Source organism: Peromyscus maniculatus, chromosome X, assembly GCF_049852395.1.
Source record: "Peromyscus maniculatus bairdii isolate BWxNUB_F1_BW_parent chromosome X, HU_Pman_BW_mat_3.1, whole genome shotgun sequence".
NCBI classification, from domain to species: domain Eukaryota; kingdom Metazoa; phylum Chordata; class Mammalia; order Rodentia; family Cricetidae; genus Peromyscus; species Peromyscus maniculatus.
This window is the reverse complement of record NC_134875.1, coordinates 125288555-125311613: the sequence shown is the minus strand read 5'-3', so window position 1 is coordinate 125311613 and position 23059 is coordinate 125288555. Positions and strand designations below refer to the sequence as shown.

At 40.9% G+C, this 23059-nt stretch overlaps 1 long non-coding RNA gene across 1 annotated transcript in view; it reads right to left on the bottom strand.

The window, feature by feature from the left end:
- Positions 1-13091, bottom strand: part of LOC107399567 (uncharacterized) — a 79489-nt gene extending 66398 nt beyond the window's left edge. Inside the window, exons 1-4 of the long non-coding RNA XR_013048252.1 lie at positions 12948-13091; positions 12077-12173; positions 10830-10927; positions 8133-8222 (exon numbers count right to left, since the gene is read on the bottom strand). This is a non-coding gene — a long non-coding RNA (uncharacterized LOC107399567). The remainder of the gene's footprint in view (positions 1-8132; positions 8223-10829; positions 10928-12076; positions 12174-12947) is intronic.
- Between the last annotated feature and the right edge of the window lie 9968 nt (positions 13092-23059).

The window sequence follows — 23059 nt, the reverse complement described above, 5'->3', positions numbered from 1 at the left end:
TCTGAGGTGACAAGATAATTCCATTTCCTTTCTTTGGGGCATATGGGAACTCCAAGCTCACACTGTCTGCCAAGAAAAGGGAGGACTCGTAGTAAGGATTAGACTGAGTGAGTGGTACACACAAAGGCTAAGGTGATGGGGTTAGGGAAATAGTTTAGTCAGTAAAGTGCTGCTCTGCAAGCATGAGGACCAGAATTCAACCACTAGAACCCCGTTTAAAAAAAAAAAAAAAAGTATGATGGTACAAGCTTATAATCCCGTCACTGAGAAGTTGGAAATGGGCAGATCCCTGGGGCTCTCTGGCTAGCCAACCTAGCCTAAATAGCAAGTTCTAGGCCAGTAAAAGAACCTGTCTCCACAAACAAGGTTGAGAACCCTTTGACCTATACACATACTAAGAGGCAAGGTGGTGGGTACTAGGGTAAAATACAGGATAGTCCCAGGTGCTCAGTAGAAAAAGTCTGAGCTATTAGGCTAGGGGTTTCTAGAAGGCAATGTGAAGTCTCTTAACAGTTGCACATTATTTCCAAGGAAATGTTTTATTTAGGGGTATTCCCCCGAAGTCCATGACTGACTGAAAGAATCAAACATTATAGTTGTCAGTAGGCTACAAAAAGGTAGCAATGAATCTCCCCCACTGTTTCAAGGAAAAGGTCTGCCATCAAAAGTCCCACGGTACCAGTTCTAGAGGATGACATAATCTGATGCTACAACAGTTCCTTTAGGCATGTTAAATTAAGAAGCATTAGAAATATAATGTAATAGAACTAATACCTATGATGCTGGCACTGGGATTAGACTTTGAGAAAGGCTTTTGCTTGTTTGTTTGTTTTTCAAGACAGGGTTTCTCTGTGTATCTGTGTAGCCCTGGCTGTCCTGGAACTCGATACGTAGATCAGGCTGGCCTTGAACTCAAAGATCTACTTGATTCTGCCTACTGGGATTAAAGGTGTGTGCCACCAGTGCAGCCAGGAGCAATTGTGTCTCACGTCAACAGAATTTTAAGTTATTTAAATGCCACATTCTCTAGGTCTATGAAGTGTTTGAAGATTACCTGTCTATCTGAAATATATCTATGTATACCTAGAAGACTTAACTAACATGGCTACAAATATGATTATCATAGATGACTAATTATTAATGTATTTTTAATTATCCATTACAATTTTAAATGAGCTACATAAACATACTACCTCAAACAAGAATAGAAATATATATATATAAATATATATATATAAATATATATATATATTTGTTATACATATATATATATATGTATAACAAAATTAACTTCAAGTTTGTATCAATAAACTAAAATTTATACCAATGTAAAACATTTTAAACAAGTTGTTCTTTAAAAGTAGGTTCATTAATCTAACCTTTTATCTTATCTCTATATCCTCCTATATATCTATATCATATCACCTTTTCTTTTTTAGAAAGAGATCACATTTATAATCAACCTGTTTTAAATAAAAATATTGCTTTTTCTCTGTCCCACACCAGAGGGCTCTTCTGACTTGGGGCACAAGAATCTCTTAACCATTTTTTTTTTAAAGTTTGTAATTTTTTTAAAAAAGTTAACCAGAGATCCAATAAAAACTTATCAGTAAATGAGCATGGGGAGATTTAAGTAGTAAATTTTTGTTCTCTGAAAAAATAAAATTAGAAGTATGTCCTAAGGAAGAAAAACTGTTAAGGGCTGAGGATGTGGTTCATTTAATTGACTGCTTGCATAACTAGCATGTGCAAAGCACTGGGTTAGAAGCCCAGCACCACATAAACTAAACATAGTGATGCCTGTCTATAATCTCAGCACTCAAGAGATGTACACAGGAGAACCAGTTCAAAGTCATTCTCAGCTACATAGAAAGTCTGAGACCAGCTGAGACTGGAGATCCTGTCTCAAAAGCAAAATAAATGTTCATAATTCTTTTGTTAACGTAAGTTACAATTCTTTGTGTTATTTACAAAAGAGTCTTGCTGTAGCCTAAACTCAACTCGTCACCCTCCTGCCTCTGACTCCAGGGTGCTGAGATTAACCAGGCATACTCTCATGCCATGGCTAAAATTCTACACGCATCCACAAGCAACACAATTTATGATTTGGGTGGATCATACAGGTTGTGGACTGTTTGGGCTCCAGCTATGCCAGTGGTCACTATCTGATGATGAAAAGTCTTTACAATTTGTAGAAACGGCTGTGGATGAGGTAAATGTGCCTTCTATTTTCATTTTTCTGAGACAGGATCTCTCTGTGTAATTTAGGCTGACCACAAACCCATGAACCTTCCATGTCTACCACCCTATTGTTTGGATTGCCGTGTATCACCATGCCCAGTGTTTTATCTGTAATACTGGCTGAATCCTCGAGCATGCTGGATAGTCCTGTATGTACCACTGAGCTATGTCCAAGTCCAGTATCTGCTTTCTTTTAACTACTTCCAACAATTCTACTGAAGTGCACAGATGTATACGGAAGCCCAGTCCGGGAAGAAACTATCAGGGATAGTTTACCCTATCTATTCAAAACCAGAGTCACTTCCTGTACACCTTAGCATACATATTAAGCTCCTAATGTAAATCTAAGCAGACTTATCCACATCCTCAGATTCTTGAATGGGTATCAGGCAAATCAGCAACTGTCAACTTTCAACATTATATCTATCAGATGGAAAACACACAAAAGCTTGAGATTAGAAAACCACTAACATCATCAAATATTATTTAGGGCTGTACAATAGCTTCTAGAATGTAGAGGCAAGAAGAATGTTGGTGCTTCTTTCTGTAGCACCAAAGAACTCCTTCCCCACATTGTTGCATTAGTGATACTTCCACTTCAGTCCAGGACATCAAGGCCAAAAAGTGACTGGAGATGTTTTTGCCTAAGTTTCACATCAAAGGATGAGGATTTGAAAGGAGAGCCAACCATGAGGCCATCTTGGACTCACCTTGGACAAAACTAGACTCATGAGTCAGGTCAAAACTGCCTACCATGCTACTGCAATACTGAAACAAAACATCTGGCCCCAGTCAGGTCTAACATCTTATTCTTATTCCTGAGATTGATTGTAAAAAAAAAATAGCTTCCATTATCATCCTCTCTCTACTCAGATTTCTTGCCACAGGATTGCAGTTCCCCTTGTCAGAAGATGCAATCTACCTTATTTATCAGTACTATCTTTGGCTAACTGACTTCATTCAGACAACAGTAATCTTACACGTCTAGACCTCATGTATAAGAGTCCTTATATGCCTTGATACTATCTTAATAACCTGACAACCTTACAAAGTGTGAACAAGCCTAAGCTACATGGTTACAAACTAGAAAGCATGTAGAATAGTCAAGGCCAGAAGAGCCATCCTCCAAATCACCCAAGTCACCAGTGAACATCAGAAGATATGCCCAGCTCCAAATAATTCCTGGCCTCGCCAAATTTTCTACTGCTAAAATCAGGATATAACTAAAGTGTGGTGGTTTAAAAGTCACTAACTAAACTTGGTAGTTTCGTGGTTTGTTAAGCAGTAAAACCTAACTTAGACAATAAAGAATGAATTCTTCATCAACTCATTTTTTAAACATTAGTTCAGTCTTCAATATTTCAAGTGGTTACTGGGGATACAAAGATTAACACAGAACAGTAACCGCAATTCCAGTCATTTCCTCTATACTCACAAAGATGTAGCAGTTAACAAGATCTACTTAGGAGGACAAAATGGTCCAAAAAGGCCGTATTAGAATGGGCATGGTATTACACATCTATAATTACAGCACCCAGGAGAGGCAGAAAGATGATGTGTTCATGACCAAGATGAGCTACATAGCTAGTTCCAGGTGAGACCTTGACTTAAAAGAGGCCATATTTAAGTCAAACACCATTGTGAAAAGGAAACTGGAACTGGGAAGTAGCTCAGTGGTAGAGCTCTTACCTAGTATATACAATCTGAATTCCTTCCCCAGCAGAAGGAAAACACAGTAGAAGAAAGCGATAACTAAAACAGAGAGACAAGAAAGAACTCAAGGAATGTTCTAGGAGTGGCAAATAGTTTAGGGCAGATGGAGTGTAGGGAGGAAATAGCAGATGATGGAGCAGGAAAACAGATGGAAGGCCAACACTGAAGGGTCTCATTGTATGTCTTGCTGTGAAATTTGAATCCCTCTTGTAAGACTTGAGTGCTACAAATTGTCCCTAAGGAATAATTAGATGTTATAAGAAAGATGATGACAGTTGCAGATGGATTAGAGCCAGAGTCTAATTCAGGTAGACAAGTTGGAAAGCAATTACTACATTCTCAAGGGGTAGTGAACATGGGGGAGAGAAGATGTCTTTGAAAGATGCTTCAGAGACAGGAGCAAAGTTCAGGAGACTTGACAATCAACTAAATATGGGCTGTGAAGGTAAGAAAAGTTGTGGGAAGATCAGGAACTATGCCAAGACTCTACTACTTTATAACCCTAGAAGCATGGTAAGTAGGCTAAGAAAGAAGAGTAGACTGGAAAGGAATGCTCATGTTCCCTACAAAGGCACATCCTCTGGGAGACAGACAAGAGGACCTTAGAAAAGGGTCCACATCCAGACCCTGAGTAGTGAAATAGATACTAGAAGATAAAGACTTAGGACATCTTGTTATATATAGTTTGGTTGAATTTTATTGTTTTGTTTTAAAGATAGAGTCTCAGTTGGGCAGTGGTTGACTCACACACCTTTTATTCCCAGCACTCAGGAGGCAAAGGCAGGTGGATCTGAGTTAGATCTGGTTAGCCTGGTCTACAGAGTAAGTTCCAGGACAGCCTGGGCTACACAAAGAAACTCTATCTGGAAATACGTAAAAACAACAACAAAAAGATGGGGTCTCATTATACAGCCCAGGCTGGCCTAAAACATCTCACCTGCCTGGCTCAGCCTCTTTAGTGTTGGTATTTTAGGAGTATCTTAATGTAGGGAATAGAGAAAGTTCAAAAGACGGAAGTGAAGGTGTGAATGCAGTACATTCAGGAAACGGACAAAGATGCAGAAAACAAAAGGTTAATGGATGAAAAAATCCTGAGAGAAGCATCACTAATGGTGATTGGGAACAGAGGGAAGCCTTGAGATATCCACTTTGCCCATTCAATCCTGTAGCTATCAGTCCTCCCCATGGGCTCCTCCCACTATTAAGCAGGACTTAAATGATGAATCAATGACAGTAATTGAGAACATGAATGACAACATCTATATCCATGGAGAAAACACTAATCATTTTAAATTGTTTTATTTTGATTTTTGAGATAGGGCCTCATATATTAGAGCAGGCTAGTCCCAAACTTGGGTTAATCCTCCTGTTCCTGCCTCATGAGCACTGGGATTATAAATATATTCAATGGATCCAAGAAAGGGGATACATACAACTTTTTAAATCCCCTTTATGCCACCTACAACAGCAATGGATATCAGCTTTGATCCTTGAGGCACATATTTGAAATGCCCAAATCCATAATCAGAAATTCTCCAAAATCTAAAAAAGTTCATGTCTGAACTCACATGACAGTCAAAACATAGGTATACTAAAATAAATAGTTTATAATTACCACCAAGCAGTATGAGTAAGTTGTACAAATATAAATGAGTCACACTTAAACTCAGTTCCCATTAGATAAAGACAAGTACTCTAAAACCCAAATAGTTCTTCTGGACTCAAGCATTTAGATAAAGGTCTATTTAACTCTATAGCTAGCTTAAGATGACACCTACAAAAAAAATTATCTTCATGTGTCCTTAGCAATTAAAAAAAAATAGACCCTGGTGATACCAGTAAAAACCACAGACTTAGGGGGGTGCAGCCTGTGTGGCAGGGACTAATAATGGGAAACACACTGTGCTGGCACAAGCTTGTCACTTCACTTTAACCTGTTCGTTAAAGAACTCTACTCATTGCCGCTATGTAGAGCAACCTCAACACTAAACAGATTTCTTCCTGATGGTCTGCCAGCTGACCCAGGCAAACAGCTCCTCCTACCACAGGTGGCCGAAGCTAATGAGATGCTTTAAAAGCAATGCAAGGCCATCATGGTGGTGCATGTCTGTAAACCTAGCATTCAGGAAGCTAGGGCAGAAGGATCTGCTCAAGCTAGAAGCAGCCCAGGCAGGACTGTTAGTCCCTGTTTCAAAAATAAAATTTAAAAATAAAAAGAACTCTGAAGTACCCAAAGAACAAATGAATGAAAAAAAAAAAACAAGGGCACTTTATTAAAAATACCAAAAGACATGTTAAGAATAAAAAGACATCTAAAAAAAAAAAAAAAAAAACAGAATAAAAAGGCAAACCGCATGTTGGCAGAAAAGCAAGGTCTCACTAGTGGCCCAGGCTGTCCTCGAAGTAACTATCATCTTACCTGAGTGATAAGATTGTAGGTGTGTACCATCAAACCAATAAATACTCATATATATACACCTGACAAAGGACTCATATGAGGAATGTTTCTTACAATAAAATAAGGGGGCATCAAAAGTGGGTAAAGAAATGGGCATGGTGCTTCATGTTTAATCCCAGCACTTGGGAGCCTGGGGTAAGAGAAATACCAGTTGGACTGTTGGAAGCCAGTCTGAACTACATACCAAGTGGAGGTCAAGCCTTAAAAAAAAGCAAAAGATTTGAACAGGCACTCACAAAGGATATACAAATATCAATGACATTTATAGCATTCAGCATCACTACTCAATTAAAGAAATGGTTTTTAAACCCACAAGGATCACCTCACACTAATTAGAATGGGTATTACTGGAAATGAAACAGAAATTAACAAGCTGTGGTTAAGGCTGTGGAGAAATTAGAATCTTCACATTACTGTCAGGAATGTAAAATGCTCTAAACACAACACAAACAGCATAGCAGTTCCTCAAAAAACTAAAAATACAATTCTTCCAGTCACTCTACTTTATGTATAATGTATATACTGAAAGAGCAGAGAGCAGAGCCTTAAGGAGGTATCTGTACCCTTAAGTGTACAGCAGCGTTATTCTCAACAGCCAGAAGGTGGCACCACTGAAGAGTCTACTGACAAGTGAATGGATAGCATGAAATCACATAGACAAACAATATATTAATGGCGAGAGTTACCACATGGACAAACCTTGAGGCAGTATTCTAAGTGATCTAAGCCATTAAGAAGGAGGAGGAAAAACAAGCAAGAGGAGGAAGGAGGAGGAGGAAGAAGAAAGGCAGAGCACTGTAGAGGAGGAAGAGGAGGAAACAGCCCAAAGCACTGTAAGATTCTACTCATTTACCACCTACAGTGTCAAATTCACAGATAGAAACGAGGATGGTGGTTGTCATAATAGCACTGGGGAATAAGGCATTAGTTTATCAGTTTTGGTTTTATAATAATTCTTGTGATGAATAATAGGGATATAGTTAATGTGAATGTAGTTGATGTCGTTACCTATATACCAGAAAAAAATATCTTAAATAATAAATTGCTTGTATATATTTTTATCACAATTCTAAAGCATGTATTTTTAAACCTTCAAAAAATACCACCATGTCCTCATCAAAAATAGGTAAAATTCAACTAAAAAAATGCGTAACTATAGTCTCCTACTTGGGAAGCTGAGGATCACTTCAGCTCAGGCATTATAGACCAGCCTCAGCAACAACTAATTCAGACAGCGAGAGCGTGCCTCAAAAATAAATGAATGAATGAATGAATGAATGAACAGACAGAGAGAGAAAGTGTTGCTTAAAATGTAGAGAGGAATCAGAACTCTTATACCCCACCAGTAGAATTTAAATTGGTACAACCACTTTGGAAAACTGTTGACATCTATCTACTGAAGCTCAATGCTATAAGTAACACTCTCTTTCCTAAGATTATGTCTGGAGAACTGAGTGGAAATGTGAAGCAAAGAACACAAGCAATAATGTTCAAATATGTTTTATTCATTTTAGCCAAATCCTGGACACTACCGAAAGATGTAACAGGAAGCAAGTAAATTATCGCTCAGTATATTCAAAGGAACTACTGATCACACAACCTGTGAAAGAAGACATACACCAGAGAGTTCCTATTGTGTGATATTATTTCTATGGATCTTAAAACCAGATTAAAGCATTGGATTAAGTTTTGTTGTTATTTTAATGGAAATTTAGTTTACCTTCATGATGGAGTCCAGATGAATATTGAACAGACTGGGGAACAATTCTCCAGAATTGCTGAAAATGTACTAGGCTTGATCTGTCACGGGCTGCATATTCACAGAAAACGTTAAGTGAGCATCAATCATACTTTGGATTAATGCACTTTATACTTTTATTGCTTGTTTGTTATATCTCAAAGGTTAATTATTTGTAAAGCACCTCAGTTCTCTCACTTGGGAATCTCTGATTCCAAAAGTTAACAAATTGCAACCTTGCTCCTTTTCCTTTTCTGACTTAGAAGTTGAGTCTGTTGTACCCAGACTTACCAGTTTCCCAAGATCTCTGATGAATCTGACTCAGAGCAAACTTCCTGTTCCTATGTTTTTCGGTGTTCCCTTTCCTAAAACCACTCTGTATCTATTGGGTTTTTATAATAACTTGCTTTTTACTTAATTTAGTCTATACTTGAAATCTACAACTCTTGTTTGCTTTCTACTGGTCAAATGTCCAACTTGACACTGTTAATCTTTTGGGTTTTGAGTTTTGGTTTTTCAAGACAGGGTTTCTCTGTGTAGTCTTGGCTGTCCTGAAACTTGGTCTGTGTACCAGGCTGACCTCGAACTCAGAGATCTACCTGGCCCTGCCTCCCAAGTGCTGGAACTAAAGATGAGAGCCACCATACCCTGCCCTGCAGGGGGTTTTTGTTCTGTTTTTGTCTGAGACAGGGTTTCACTTCATAGCACAGATTTCATCTGCTATTGCTTCCCAAGGGCAAGTATTAAAAATAATGCACCACCATGATAGTAGTGTCCTTTTAATTTTTCAAAACATCATGGTTTTTTGTTTGTTTGTTTGTTTGTTTGTTTTTGGTTTTTCGAGACAGGGTTTCTCTGTGTAGCTTTGCGCCTCTCCTGGAACTCACTTGGTAGCCCAGGCTGGCCTTGAACTCACAGAGATCCGCCTGGCTCTGCCTCCCAAGTGCTGGGATTAAAGGCGTGCGCCACCACCGCCCGGCTGGAATTTTATTTTTAATTCGTTGTTATCTCATGCCTGCCCCCCCCCCCCCGCCAGTTATAAAGTCAGAATGTCAAAAATCAATGTAGGACTGGGGGTGGTCGGTGTTAGAACCCTTGCCTAGTATGCACTAACAGCCCTGAATTCCATTCCCAGAAGCATCTCCCACACACCTCTAAAATTATCTGTGTATGTATGTGTATATTTATTTACATATGATATATTATAAATATAATATATATCATAAGGTGTTAATCGTGGGGGGGTCACACCTGTGCCAAGTGAGGTCCTGCCACTCACCCTCAACAAGCCAATTAAAAGAGCCAAATTGAACATGGAAAGCAGAAAGGGAAAATGTATTCAATCTGGACACATTGAGAAAAGAGACAGAGATCCAGTATCCCAAGTCAGTCAGCGTCTTGAAGTGAGATCAAAGTTAAAAGGCCCAAGGATTTCCATATCTAAACAGTCCTAGTCAAGGTATGGTCCCATCTACAAAGACCCATCATTATCTGGCTGTAAGGTGTTCTGACAAGTTGTTATAACTGTGTGAAATGTCTTTCCCAGAGATAAGTTGCCGCTCTGGCTGAGGGCTTTTCCTTCTCACAGCATGAGATTCCTGGGGAAATTCCTGTTTCAATAGTCTGATAGTCAGATTGAGAAACACACGTCTTTTTAAGTATCTTCATTTCTTCCAGGCAGGTTACAGTGTTATCACACTCCAGTATTTGATAAATGTGTGGTATCCCTCCCATACCTACTCTTTCCACCCACCATCTACCCACTCTGAGAGAAACCTTCATTCTTCTTGTAAAGGGAGATTTTATCGCCTGACCCTAAACAGTCAGACAGCACAGGTAATATCACCTTCCTTTCAAAAAAGAAAAGGAGGGGCAATGTCTTTCCCCACCTCCCCTGGCTCCTGCCATTAATAATGTGAATATTAAAGACCTTAATATGCAAAATCTTACAATGTAATAATAAGCACCAAATCCTTTTGCTGTCAGTTTTACAAACTTGATTGCCTCTGCATTGCATATAACATTTCCTGAGTTTAGTCAAAGGACAAACTTGTAGGCTGGAAAAGCAGCAAGGTAATAATTGTGAAGTGATGAGACACAGAAAGACTAGTGTAAAGGAAACTACCTGGGCAGGGCTAAGCGGTAGAATGCTTGCCTAGCACACACAAAGTCCCAGCATAAACCAGTAGTGTTGCATACACCCATAATGCTAGCACTTGGGAGGCAGAAGCAGGTAGATCAGAATTACAAGGAAGCCTGATCAATGTGATACGGAATTAACAGCAGCAGTTTTTACATTGGCTCAACAAGACAAGTCAGAAATGTAACTTACAAAAAATTGCTTGGAGTAGCTGGCAGATTTAAAGTTTCAGGAAAAATATGTTAAAAAGAAAGGATCAAACCACTCCTTAAAATGTACCATGTGGACAAAATGAAAAAACAATACTTTTCTTTTAGAACAGTAAACTGGTGTAATCTGGTGTACTGCATAATTTTATTTAAACCTACTATCTGAAATAGATTAGATTAGTCTTGCTTTCTGAGAGAACCTCAAAATGTATTTTCATTTCATAAAAGTCAATAGAAATGTCAAAATATTTAGCATAAAAACAAATGGGTTAGTACTACTGGAATGCAATAATTATAAAGCTGGATAGGTGGATTAATTGTCCTACATACCTGTGGTTTTTCGGATTCCTGTGTTTGCTTACTCATGTACATTCAACTCTTATTTTTCAAAAACCACTTCTGGAAGCTTTTGGCTTCGACACTGCCACCTGTAGACATAAAAGAGAAATAAATCATGTGTTATTCATCAGCACTGCATCTTTCCTAGGCATCTAACGGAGAAAACGGGAGGAAAAGTGACTAAATATTTGCTCCGAAAAACCGAAGTTTTCTTTCTTCCAATGCAACATACCTAAGGCATTTCCTTCCACAATAGTTCGATAAAGTACTTCATTAGCAACCGAAACATACTAAGTCCCAGGTCATCAACCAAATGGCCTTCTGAATAGTTCATTAAAAGAGATGGGAGTTCTGCTAATCCCAGCCTCGGGAAGGTAGAGAAGGAGAAAATGGACACGCATTTGAGACCATCTTGGGCTACCTACCGGGTTCCAGGCTAGTCTAGGGAGGAAAAAGAGAGGGAGAGGGGAGATGGGTGTGTGTGAAAAGGAGAGAACACGGGAGGAGGAGAGATGAGAGGGAGAAAAGGGAGAGAGAGCACGTGCCAGCATAATTTATACAGCCATTTCGAGACCTACCATTTAAAATTAGAAGTCAACTTGCCCAGTATGATAATTTGAGAATAAAGAATTCCATAAATTAACCAGATAGAGATAAGGGACCCACGCTAAGGTTACTTTATCACAAGATCATAAGATATCTATTTAAAAATTATAATTCCAGTCTGAACAGAGCTTAGTTCAATCTAAACAGATTTTCAGTGGGTTGTCTTCATCATAGTGCCCTGGCCCTGATTTGAACACAAATAAATCCTGAAAGATATTCCCTACATCTTATTGATTAAAATACAGATGGTTTTTTTTCTTTAAAAAATGTCACAGAAGGAACAGAGGAATAAAATATGCATAAGCAATTACCAGAGAATCCAAGCAGCCATAGATAAGAGAAGGGTTTGTGTCGGAGGGAAAGATAAAGATAAACCTTGAAATTCTGTAGTTATTTAAAAATATGAGGAAGCGCCTTGCCCGGCTGCTGCACCTCAAGAGGGGCAGCTCGTCCGAGCGCCACTCTTCCCAGGGCAAGTGGTCATCTCCTTCCAGGCTCCAACGTGTTAAGCCAAAGACACAAGAAGCAGTTCCCGTGCCCATCCCTTACCGAGACAGTAAAAGACCCTACCATACTCGGTACTCGGCCAAGCCTGGACTTCTTTGCCCACACCAGAGACGCATCCCACTTACCCATCATTTACTTTAAAGCTCGAAAGCTCGTTTTGTTTTACGGAACTGCGCAAACCCTGGAAAATCAACTCTCCTTGATTCACTCGTCTCCTCCTTCCTAGGGTGTTCATCCAAGAAAAAAAAAAAAAAAAAGGAGAAAATTGAGACCAAAAACCTTCTCCCTTCCCAAGCCCGACTGTACCCTGGACCATCCCAAAGAAGGTTTCTGAGTACCCGCCAAAGACTAATACCGCTCCCACGTGTCTCCATGAAGACCTCGTGCAGTGCAAATGTGCATGAGCGCCCGAGGATAGTGTGCAGCCAGCCCTCGGAGGGAAGTTCCGCACACCCATCACCCCAGCCCCCATCCCAGCTCGGACAGCAGGAGGGAGCCCCCGAGTGTGGTGACACGCTGGCACACAATACTCTAGCAACTCCAACCTTTCCACGGCAATCCTGCCACTAGTCTCCCCTCATCCAGTCCCTTCAGTCCCCGCAGGTCGAGAGCAGGGTCGTCCTGGTAGCTTTTGGGTGGGGATCCGGAAGGTTGGAGGACAGGCAACCACCACCCAGATTGCGAATGGATAAAGGGGTCGCGGTCCCCAGACGCCGCATGGAAGCTCAGCTCCTCCAAGGAGTCGGGGTGAGGACCGCCCCTAAGAGACCCGAAGAAGTAAATCCCACAAGCGGTAATTCTCCCGCACCTCTCCCCCACCTAGCTCGAGCGCGCGTTCAAGCGCGCACCCTGGGGGCCGAGTACCCTCCTCTGCCAATTGGGACCTGGCCGGTCCTTGCCCACGATGGCCATAGCAGCCCTGCTTTCCAGGCCGCGGCGACCCGAGAAGCGGGCAAGGAGCCACTGTTGCTGGGGGGCGGGAGGGGGGGGACCCACCTGAACGCAGGGTGCGCCCGCTGGTGCGCTGTCTCCAGCAGCTTGAGAAGGCGACGACCCTCAGACCGCGGGACCCCACACGCGGCCTCGCTTCCTCAGAGAAGCGGGCAGAGCTTCCCTGGAGCCTGGAGGACCGCTCGTCCACCTGGCTTGCAGGTTCTGTTAACTGGGTCCAGCGACCAGCCCAACCCGAGCCTTTCATCTCCGCCCCTTTCCCGCCACCCGCGCTGCGCTGCGTTCCGCCCCCGGCCGCCCGCCCCTCGCTGCGGGGGGCCCAGCCCTGAGCTGCCCGGCCCGCGCCTCTTGCAGCAGTTCCCCGGTTCTAGGCACCCGTGAGAACTAGGGGCGGCCCTGGGATCCGCCCCGACCCCTGCTATCCTAACCTTCCAGCCCTCAGCCGGCGGCCAAGGCGGTGGGCACTGCATGCTCTGCCCTGTTCTTCCGCTGTCGCTTCACTCCCTGCCAGGCACCTTCCACCGCCTAGCGGGTGAATGCCTCCTGCTTTGTAGGAAAGGGGGGTAGAGGGGGTGGGGAGTCAAATAAAGTGGAGTAGAGTGAGCCAGTGAGAGGAGGCAAAGAAATAACCATGTCAACGGGCAGGGATGGATGCAAGTTGCTGCCTGCGCCCTGTTTCTGTTACATTATCAGGATATGCTGCTATCCTTGTTAAAACCGCAGTAATGTTCAGAGGCATCAATCTAAAGATTTCCATGCTAATTGGTATTGGGCTGTTGGCTTTTTTTTTTTTTTTTGAGGGGGGTGATGGCAGAAGACAACAGGCTCGATTTTTTAAAAAGTTGCATTTTTTATGTATTGTATATTCCACCTTTCTCATTTAAAAACAAAAATAAATAGAACAGCCATGTTTTACAGAAAAAGATTCAGTGTATATGTATTGTTTAAATCCACTGTAATTATATTAATTGGCTCATTTTTAAGTATATTTTAAGTATTTCATTAAAACAGGCTCATAATTTTGGGATCAGGAACCCCAGAGATTTCATTTGATTTTTGTCTTTATTTCTAAGATGTCAGTTTCATGGAGATTACTAAATGTAATTATATAGAAAAGTGAATCCTTTTTCTTCCAGGTTAACAATATGTTTAGATCTGGAAAAAAAATTATTTTTAAAGCCAAGAAAAAATAAGATTCTCTCTCATTTTTCTAATGATGGACTATCTGATCTGGTAGCTTTTTCTTTAATTCTTTCTCCTTCAGGCAAACTTCCTTTCTTTTTTACATTTTCCTTCCAAAATTTCCCTTCAATCATAACATGGTTTTTGAGCATTTGTCTTCTTACACAGGATAGGAAAATTCCTGATCATCCATTATCAAAATCTATCTGAATCTCATGATACTAAAATTTCAACCCTGCTTTTAGTCATTCATTTAACCTGATATTTGGGAACAGAGGTTTTTCTGTCATAATTGTTTTGAGACAGGATTTGGCTATATAGCTCAGCCTGGCTTTGAACTCTTGGTTCTCCTACTCCTGAGTGAACCAAGAATTGGTTTTAAGTTTTATACTTATAAGAATAAAGTACACACTTTTTAATTAACACTGTAAACCAAAATTAAATTCATTAAAGTGACTAATGAGAAGTATAGTAGTACTTACTATATGTGTTGCTGGGTAAATCAGCACAACATGGATGATAAACAGTCCTAAAGTAAAGAAAACAGTCTTTAGAAATTGAAGATACCCTTTTTTGTGGAAAGCATGACAAATGTCAGTATTATGCAAAGAGTGACTGCTGCCTACTCTCTCTTCTGGTTGTGGCTAGTCCTGCATTTATCTCCTTTGATCATCATAATAAAAATAAAGTAATTTAGCATTCTGGTAGCATTGCTAGTAAATTAGCAATTTAAAAATGCTTTTATTACCTAATTAATCCAAGTAAATGCCTCCAATACATTCAGTTTTATTCTAACATTTATTTCTGCCTCCAAAGAAACACTTGCAAGAATTAAAAACAGCTAAGGTTAAAAACTAGTAGTAATTGCAAGCCAGATTCTTTGGTCAAGTGTGTGTTGCTGAAGAGTTAGAAGAGTTAATATTAAGTGACCTCTGTACATTAAGTTATATATCAGATATTGATTCTCAACTCTTCATTGGCTGCTTCTATAATGAGTTCCAATGTGGCCTTGTCTATCCTCTAGAAATGAATTTCATTTCTTTCTGTCTACCTTATTGAATCTATCTTTGTCTAAACTATTTCCATTGAATTTTCAAGAATCAGCCCCAGATCTATAGAGCTCACTTAACAGTTGTCCTTTAGGTTGAGTTTCCCTTGAGTTCTTTGGTTTAGAAGAAAAAAAATCAGCGTGATTAAACATCTAAATTTGGAAAGAGTACTTCAGGCACAGTTAATTTTTTTCTAATGTAATTCTCTATTGATTCTTTGGAAATTTATGCACCCCAATCCTACTCACCTCCCAGACCCTCCATATCTGCCCCTCATCCCTGCAGTGTGCCAACCAAAATTAATTAAAAACAAAACAAACAAACAAAAAAAAAAAACCTCAAAAAACTCACCTTGCTCCTCCATCTTTCCAGCACTTCACTTCTTCAATCATCCTAGTGATATTGGGAGCTGTGGTGTGTCATGCAGTATACCCCTTTTGTCCAATCAGCCCCATCTGCAAAATGTTCAAGGTCTGGTTCAAGCCCTCTTGTTTCTGATATACCATTGTTACTGAGCCCTCACCAAAACTCCTCCCAGATATCCTGTTGTTGCCCCAAGTCATGGTGATCTTGACAATTATCGTTTTTAGCAGGACTAATCCCTTTGCATATTCCAGCAGGTCATAGATGGGACAGCTGTTAGACTGGGCCAACCCAAGGTCCAAAATGTGGGTCTGGGTGGTAGCTGAGCTGGTCAGTCCTAGCCATTGGGACCACCCCCTCAAGCAAGGGGCAGAGCCGGTGCCTTTGGGGCCAGCTCTCCCAAGTACTGGGGTCAACTCTTCCATGGGGGAGGCAGCATCAGTTCTCTTGCTGCAGTGTTCAGCAGGGGCAGAATGCCAGCTATCCCAAGGCCAGTGAGGGACAGGCTGGCTCAGCATGGTCCTGGGATCTCAACACGCATGGTTCCTATGACCCCCTGTGGTAACAGGAGCTGTGGACATCAGCCCAGACCCTGGCTGCTGTTGGGCCACAGACCCAGACATGGCTCACGGCAGCAGCCTAGGCCTGAATACCATGTTCCCCGGTGGCACCACAGGTCACTCACATCAACATGGCCCCAGTGGCTGCACAGCCTGTGGACACCAAAATGGCCACAGGTAGCAGCCCACAACCCCGGCATCCCAGTGGCCTTATTGCAATGTAGGTCATGGATGTCAACATAGACCCTGGCTGTTGTAGACCCATGGCTGTAGGCAACAGCCCAGACCCAGATGCCACCCCCACACAGCCCTGCTTCTTCAGAACTGCCTCTTACCACAGTACACCAAGTGTTCTGTTTCTCTTTCTCTCCCATTTCACCACCATATATACTTGCTCATCATATCGGCACCCAACTCAGGGCATGTTGATGCTTCAGGCAAACTGGACCATGAGGACCCAGGCTGCCCCATGGGTGCCCTATATCAGGGGTTCAGGTATAGTCTAAGAGATAGCTTGAATTTCTCAAAACCAGAAGGGTGTGACCCATTTGAATAAAAGGAAGCAAACAAAAAATAATAATAAACCAGCAGATCCATTTTGTTCTGACCAAAATTAAGGCAAGATCTCATGATATGTAAAGGGTACAATTAAAATCATTTTCCCTGTGTTTTCTTTCACTGGGACAATTGACCCACTAACCAATCACCATTAAATTTCTTATTTAATTCCTGTGCAGTTGAAAATTTTTCATTGACTTTTAAATAAGAATGTGTACTAGACACTCACCTCCACTGTCCTCAAGGAATCCTATGGCACCCTGAATTTGGTTTCAGTAGTTTCCTTGACATGTCTGCAACATAGGTGAGGACAGATGTGAACATCCCCAGAGCCCTGGAAAGAGAGTTCTACTTGCAGTCCATGTTCAAAACAATGGATTAAACAGGGCATAAACTGTTGTCTGACAGTTTAATCCCAATGATGGCTTCTTATTCTAGTTCTCACACCAGCAAAAACGTTTCTAAGTGTGTTAGCGTTCCCCACTTGAGAAGATGCCATTTGATAATTATTTTAGTATATTTTGTCCATTTACCTTTTTTTTTTCTTCCGACAGGGTTTCTCTGTGTAGTTTTGGTGCCTATCCTGAATCTTGCTCTATAGACCAGGCTGGCCTCAAACTCACAGAGATCCACCCGCCTCTCCCTCCCGAGTGCTGGGATTAAAGGGGTGCGCCACCACTGCCTGGTGTCCATTTACCTTATAAGTTATGAGCCTGAACATAATAAAATCTTCCCTCCTTTTTTCTTGTAATTGAGAATTGATTTACAAGGCCATGATGGGACAGCTGTTTTGACATTTGCCACTCTGGCTCTGAGAAAAGAACTAAATTTCTTTACTTTGGTTGATTAGAGTTAGTGAGCAACATTATTGATTTAAATTTGCAGAATGTCAATTACTTTAATTGGTCTCCTTGTGTTAGGGAAATATGTCAGCAGTTAACACACAAGACAATGAGGATAGACAATACCACCCATCTAATTCTCAAATTGAAATGTTACTGCTTTTAAGTAACTTAAAAATAGGCAATAGTCAACAACTGGATTCAAAGCCTGTTAAATAGAAAGGAACTCATGCCTGCCATTGTAGACCAACCCAACTACTAATGGTTAGTGAGGTCATGGACCCTACAGGAAACCTACTATTGCTATTTCCTAAACCAGTATAATTTCTAACTGAATTCTAAATACATATCCTTATACCCACAGATAACTGTGGCTCTCACTCCTCATCAAAGAAGCTTCTTTTAGCAGCAGATGGAGACTACTACAGAGATCCACAACTGATCAAAATGTGGAGAAAAACTGACCATGGAGTTCCTCATCTCCAGTTGATACATCTACCCCATAATCCCTATATCTAAGGTTCTCGGAAGGTGGGGGGCAGCAATATTTTAAGAACCAAAGGACTGAGAACTCTTCTGCCAGATAGTGTCTTCTATATGTGACAGGGAAGCTGTGCCCATGGAATCTCAACAATATAGTCAATATAGTCTCTTAAGCAAGACCTGCAAATGATGGCACCAGTTGACATCCAAGCATGGATGGATGGAGGAAATCTCATAAGATTCCACCCCGAGACGAAGAGCTACAATTTCTCTCTCTCTCTCTCTCTCTCTCTCTCTCTCTCTCTCTCTCTCTCTCTCTCTCTCTCTCTCTCTGTCTCTCTCTCTCTGTCTCTCTCTCTCTCTCTCTCTCTCTCTCTCTCTCTGTGTGTGTGTGTGTGTGTGTGTAGGTGTATATGTGTGGGTGTGAATTATAGAACAGGTCATGATGTTTGTTTTTATTTTTATACTTTTTTTGAAGACAGAGTTTCATTTATTATACATAGCTTTGGTCCATGTGGAACTCAATTTGTAGATCAGACTGGCCTTAAACTCATAGAGATCCTCCTGTCTCTGCCTCCCTAGTGCTGGAATTAAAGGTATGTACTATCATGGGCAGCCTGAGATAATGATTTTGAAAGGCAGGTGGAGGAATGAGAGGAATTGGAAGCAGAGAGGATGGGGTAGTGAAAATAATGTAAATATAGTACTCACATATAAAATTCTCAAAAAATAAGTTAAAAACTTTAAAGGAAAAATAAGTATGTGCATGTAGGTCTGTTGCAGCTGTATGGTCGCTACACTGGTGTGTGGATTTACACGGATCCGTGGAATGAACAGAGGCATCTTAAGAATGAATCTAGCCTTTCATTGCTGCAGGGGGTCCAGCCTCGAAGGACTGAAGCCTATCCCTTCACCTAGGGCAGTTTTATTTCTCTCCAATACAGTTTAGCCAATTAATTTCCATATGCTCAAAACCACCTGAAAGTAGCTCCCAACAATACAATGCCAAGTGCAAATTCCTCAATTTCTCAGGTACCACAGTTTTCCCGGATTTTCCTGAATCAAGTTTTGCATAGGCCTTTGTATCCTTGGGAAACTCTAAGACAGGATTCACAGGGAGGGCAAAAAGGGAAACAAAAGGTGTCTGCTAAACAAAAGATGGATTAGGGCTAGGTGCTACTCTCTGGAGCCAGGCCAGGTGCAGCTCAGCAGGAATGCTGCGCCAGTGTGTGTATATATAAACAATAGGTAAATCTGAATACTTGTAATAAATCCTTCACCTACAAAACTCTTGGTAAGATATTTTTCACCCCTCTCCTTCTTTCCTCCTCCTCTTTATTGGTGGTTGGTTTTGAGGCATGTGGCAAATTAAGGAATACATTACTATTTATATTATTCACATGAAAGTACTTTGTAAAAATTTAGATTCCATAAATTCCCATCGCCATTTAACTGTATCATTCCATGACTTTGGGTGAAAAATGAAAGAAGGAAAGAAAGAAAGAAAGAGAGAGAGAGAGAGAGAGAGAGAGAGAGAGAGAGAGAGAGAGAGAGAAGAAAAGAAAGAAGGGACCAAAGAAAAAGAAAGATGTCAATAAGAACTAATACTGTTGTATAGCAATTTCCTACAAATCAAAACATCACCTCCTAGAAGGAGATAGGAGGGTCAAAAAGCTCAGGAGTTAAGGAAATTTATGTGATTTAGAAACTCAGACAGTAACAAGAATGAGATGTACCTCCTCAAAGTTATATTAGTAGTAAATAACTCAGGATGGGAGACACATACAGGACCCTGCAACCCAGGGACGCATCTTTTTGGGGTACTTAGGGTGCAGGGGTGGCATTTCTGGAGATAGAGCTGCCTTGTAGTCATCCATGCTTCCGTAATTAAACCCTCTCACATTCTACTATGAGCAGCATCAATAAATTCATTAGTTCAGCAAGCTAGACTTTGCTATAACCATATCCTTGGTCTGCTGGGAGATACCAGAGGATGCCCTATCTGAAGTAAATAGACATTTATTCATGTTTATCCAAGTATTCTAGGAAAAGACATGCAACATTGTGGAAGGGTGGCTACATGTATGGCTCCTTGGGACAACTGGGAAGCCTATCAGTTTAGTGAACTCATGATTTCTTGCCATTGTGGACAGTTTTTCTTTATTCTTTTTCATGGTTGACAAATGTATTGTTGGTCCCTAGGTGTTGTGTTTAGAATTACATCTCTTACAAAAATAAGCTGAAATTTTTTTCTCTGGTACCTTAGAGTGTGACCTTATTTAGAAAGAGGGTCTTTGGAGATGTGATTATGACATAAGTTAAGATGATGTCACAGTGGTAGAAAATGGTCCTTTAATTCAGTTTTACTGGTAGTTCTTACAAGAAGAGATGACAAAGTGAAGTTCCCCATGTCCACTCAGAGGAACACTAGAGATTGGGGTTAGGTTGCCACAAGTCAAGATAATCCAGAAATCAGAGAAACAAGAATTGACTCCCCTCTTCTAGGGTCTTTATAGGGGCACAACTCTGATAGCACCTTGATTTGAGACTTCCAGTCTCCAGAACTGTCAAACAATGCATGTCTGCTAGTTTTAACCACCCAGTTTGAGATACTTTGTAGCACTTGGGAACCAGTACAGCAGGGAGTCATCACCAACTCATAGTGATACCTGTCCATCATGTATATTCAGTTTACAGCAAATGTTCAAGGGTAGCACATTTAAGAATGATAGGCAAACTCCTGAGAGGATGGCTCAGTTAGTGATGTACTTATGGACATGAGTGTGAATCCACAGTACCAACATAAAACAACTGTGTGGCATACCTGCACCTATAATTCCAGAAGCAAGAACAAGGATTCTTGGGACTTATTGTCTAGTTAGTCTTGCTGAATTGGTGAGTTCTAGGTTCACTGAAAAACCCTTTCTCAAAAATAAAGGAGTTATAGAGATGGTTCAGTAGTTACGTGCATCCCACCACTCATGTAATAAGCCTGGGATCACTGCTAATCCTGTGACTTTAGCTCCAGGTTCAGGGAGAGACCCTGCCTAAATAATAATAAGCCAAGAGTGACAGAGGAGGACACCTGAGCATGAGCACACAGATTTGCACACATGTATGCACATATACTTAGACAAACATATAAACACATGAATGATTGAATAAATGAATGAATGGATAGATGGAAGGATGGATATTTTAAGACAAAAAAGTAAAGAGTAATAGAGGAATACAGCTGATGGTAACCCTGGCCTTCACATGCAAACACATATATGTACACACACTGAGCACATATATACACCACACACATACACAAAGAATGAGAGGCAGAGTCAATTTTGTTCACAAAGAACAGCAGCAGGCAAAATCATCTAGAACTTGGAAAGAATCTTGAGAGTTTATCTGCTCTAGTGGCTCCTCCAAAATAGGACTTGTTAGAAATTTAGAATTATAGAATCTTAGCATATTTAAAGGATTTTGGAGATTTTTCCCTTCTTTAGAGACACATGGCAGGGTTTATGACTTTAAAATCTCCACAGATTGTGCAACACCCAAAGTATGCCCCACTGTGGTAGTCTGAATGTAATTGGGCCCCGTCAACTCTAGGGAGTGGCTTTGCTGGAGTAGGTATGGCCTTGTTGGTGGAGGAAATGTGTCACTTGTGGGGGTGGTCTTTGAGGGTCACTGTGGAGATGGCCAGACCCAGTGTCTCAGACCACTTCCTATTGCCTGCACACATGTGTGCACATATACTTAGACAAACACATAAACACATGAATGATTGAATAAATGAATGAATGAATTCAAGGTCAAGATGTAGGACTCTCAGCTCCTTCTCCAGCACCATGTCTGCCTGTATGCCACCATGTCTCACCATGATGATAATGGACTAAGCCTCTGAAAATGTAAGCCATTTCAATTAAATGTTTTTCATTTATAAGAGTTTCCATAGTCAAATTACAATACCCACTGATTCAACTTCACCTCTAGTTAGTGGATTGTGATACCCTCTTTCCTAAACAATGGGAGATATAATGGTGAACGGAAGACTATTCAAGTTGGGAATTGATGTTAGTTCAGTCTGGGAAGTCTTCCAGATTCATTTATATTTTAATGTGGGACTACTGAAGACCAAAAGCTTCTCAATACTTAAGGAAAAAGGCTCAGCACATAGTGTCTCCTCCATAAATATCTGCCAGATTAGGTGAGAAGCTAAGATTAGCAAGAACTAGACTGAAGAATGTAATAAGCAAAGCCTTAGTCTGTTTGTGCTACAATAAAACAATAACTAAGACTGAGTCAGTTATAAGAAATTGAATTTAATTTTCTTAGTTCTAGAAGCTAAGAAGCTCGAAATCCAAGTGCTGAGAATAATGAGGGCCTATTCCTCATACAAAATCTTGTGTGTCTTTCCATAATGGAAGGTGGAAGGGGGAAAGAACCTAACTAGCTCTCTCCAGCTCCCATTCCCTTTCTATTTCCCTTTGAGATAGGGTCTCTAGATCAGGTAGGCCTTGAACTCCTTACCAGACAGAGGATGACTTTGAACTTCTGATCCCCATACCTGTACCTCCCAAGTGCTGGGATTGCAGATGTGTACCATTACTTATGTTTTTTTTTGTGGTGCTGGGGATCAGGCATCACCCATGCTAGATACTCTATCAACCGAGCAACAAAATCAGCCCCCTCCAATCCTTTTATAGGACACTCCCCATCCAGGATAACAAAACTCTTCTGGCTTAATCATCTCCTAAAGTTCTCTCTTAATACTATTGCTTTGGGGGTTAGGGATCAACAAAAATTTTGGAGGCGACAGCATCATTTTAACCATAGAGGATGCATGGGAGGCAGACAAAGAAATGGAAGAAAAAGAAAATCCAAGACAGACTTGGTCCTAGAGCTTTATATAAAAGAAGCCTTCAGAAAGTTGAAGTTCTACCCAATTTTGATAGAAACTTGGAACTGTAACATGAGAGCAAGAGGTGTCATGGGAGCCTCATTCTTTTTACTCCTCCCAGTCTAGTTAGCATTTGTGGACATGATAGGTCAGGGAGGGGTCTTTCACCCTCTCTTAGAATCTCCACTAACTCTGGACCCCTCTTCAGCCATCCTCCTAAAAT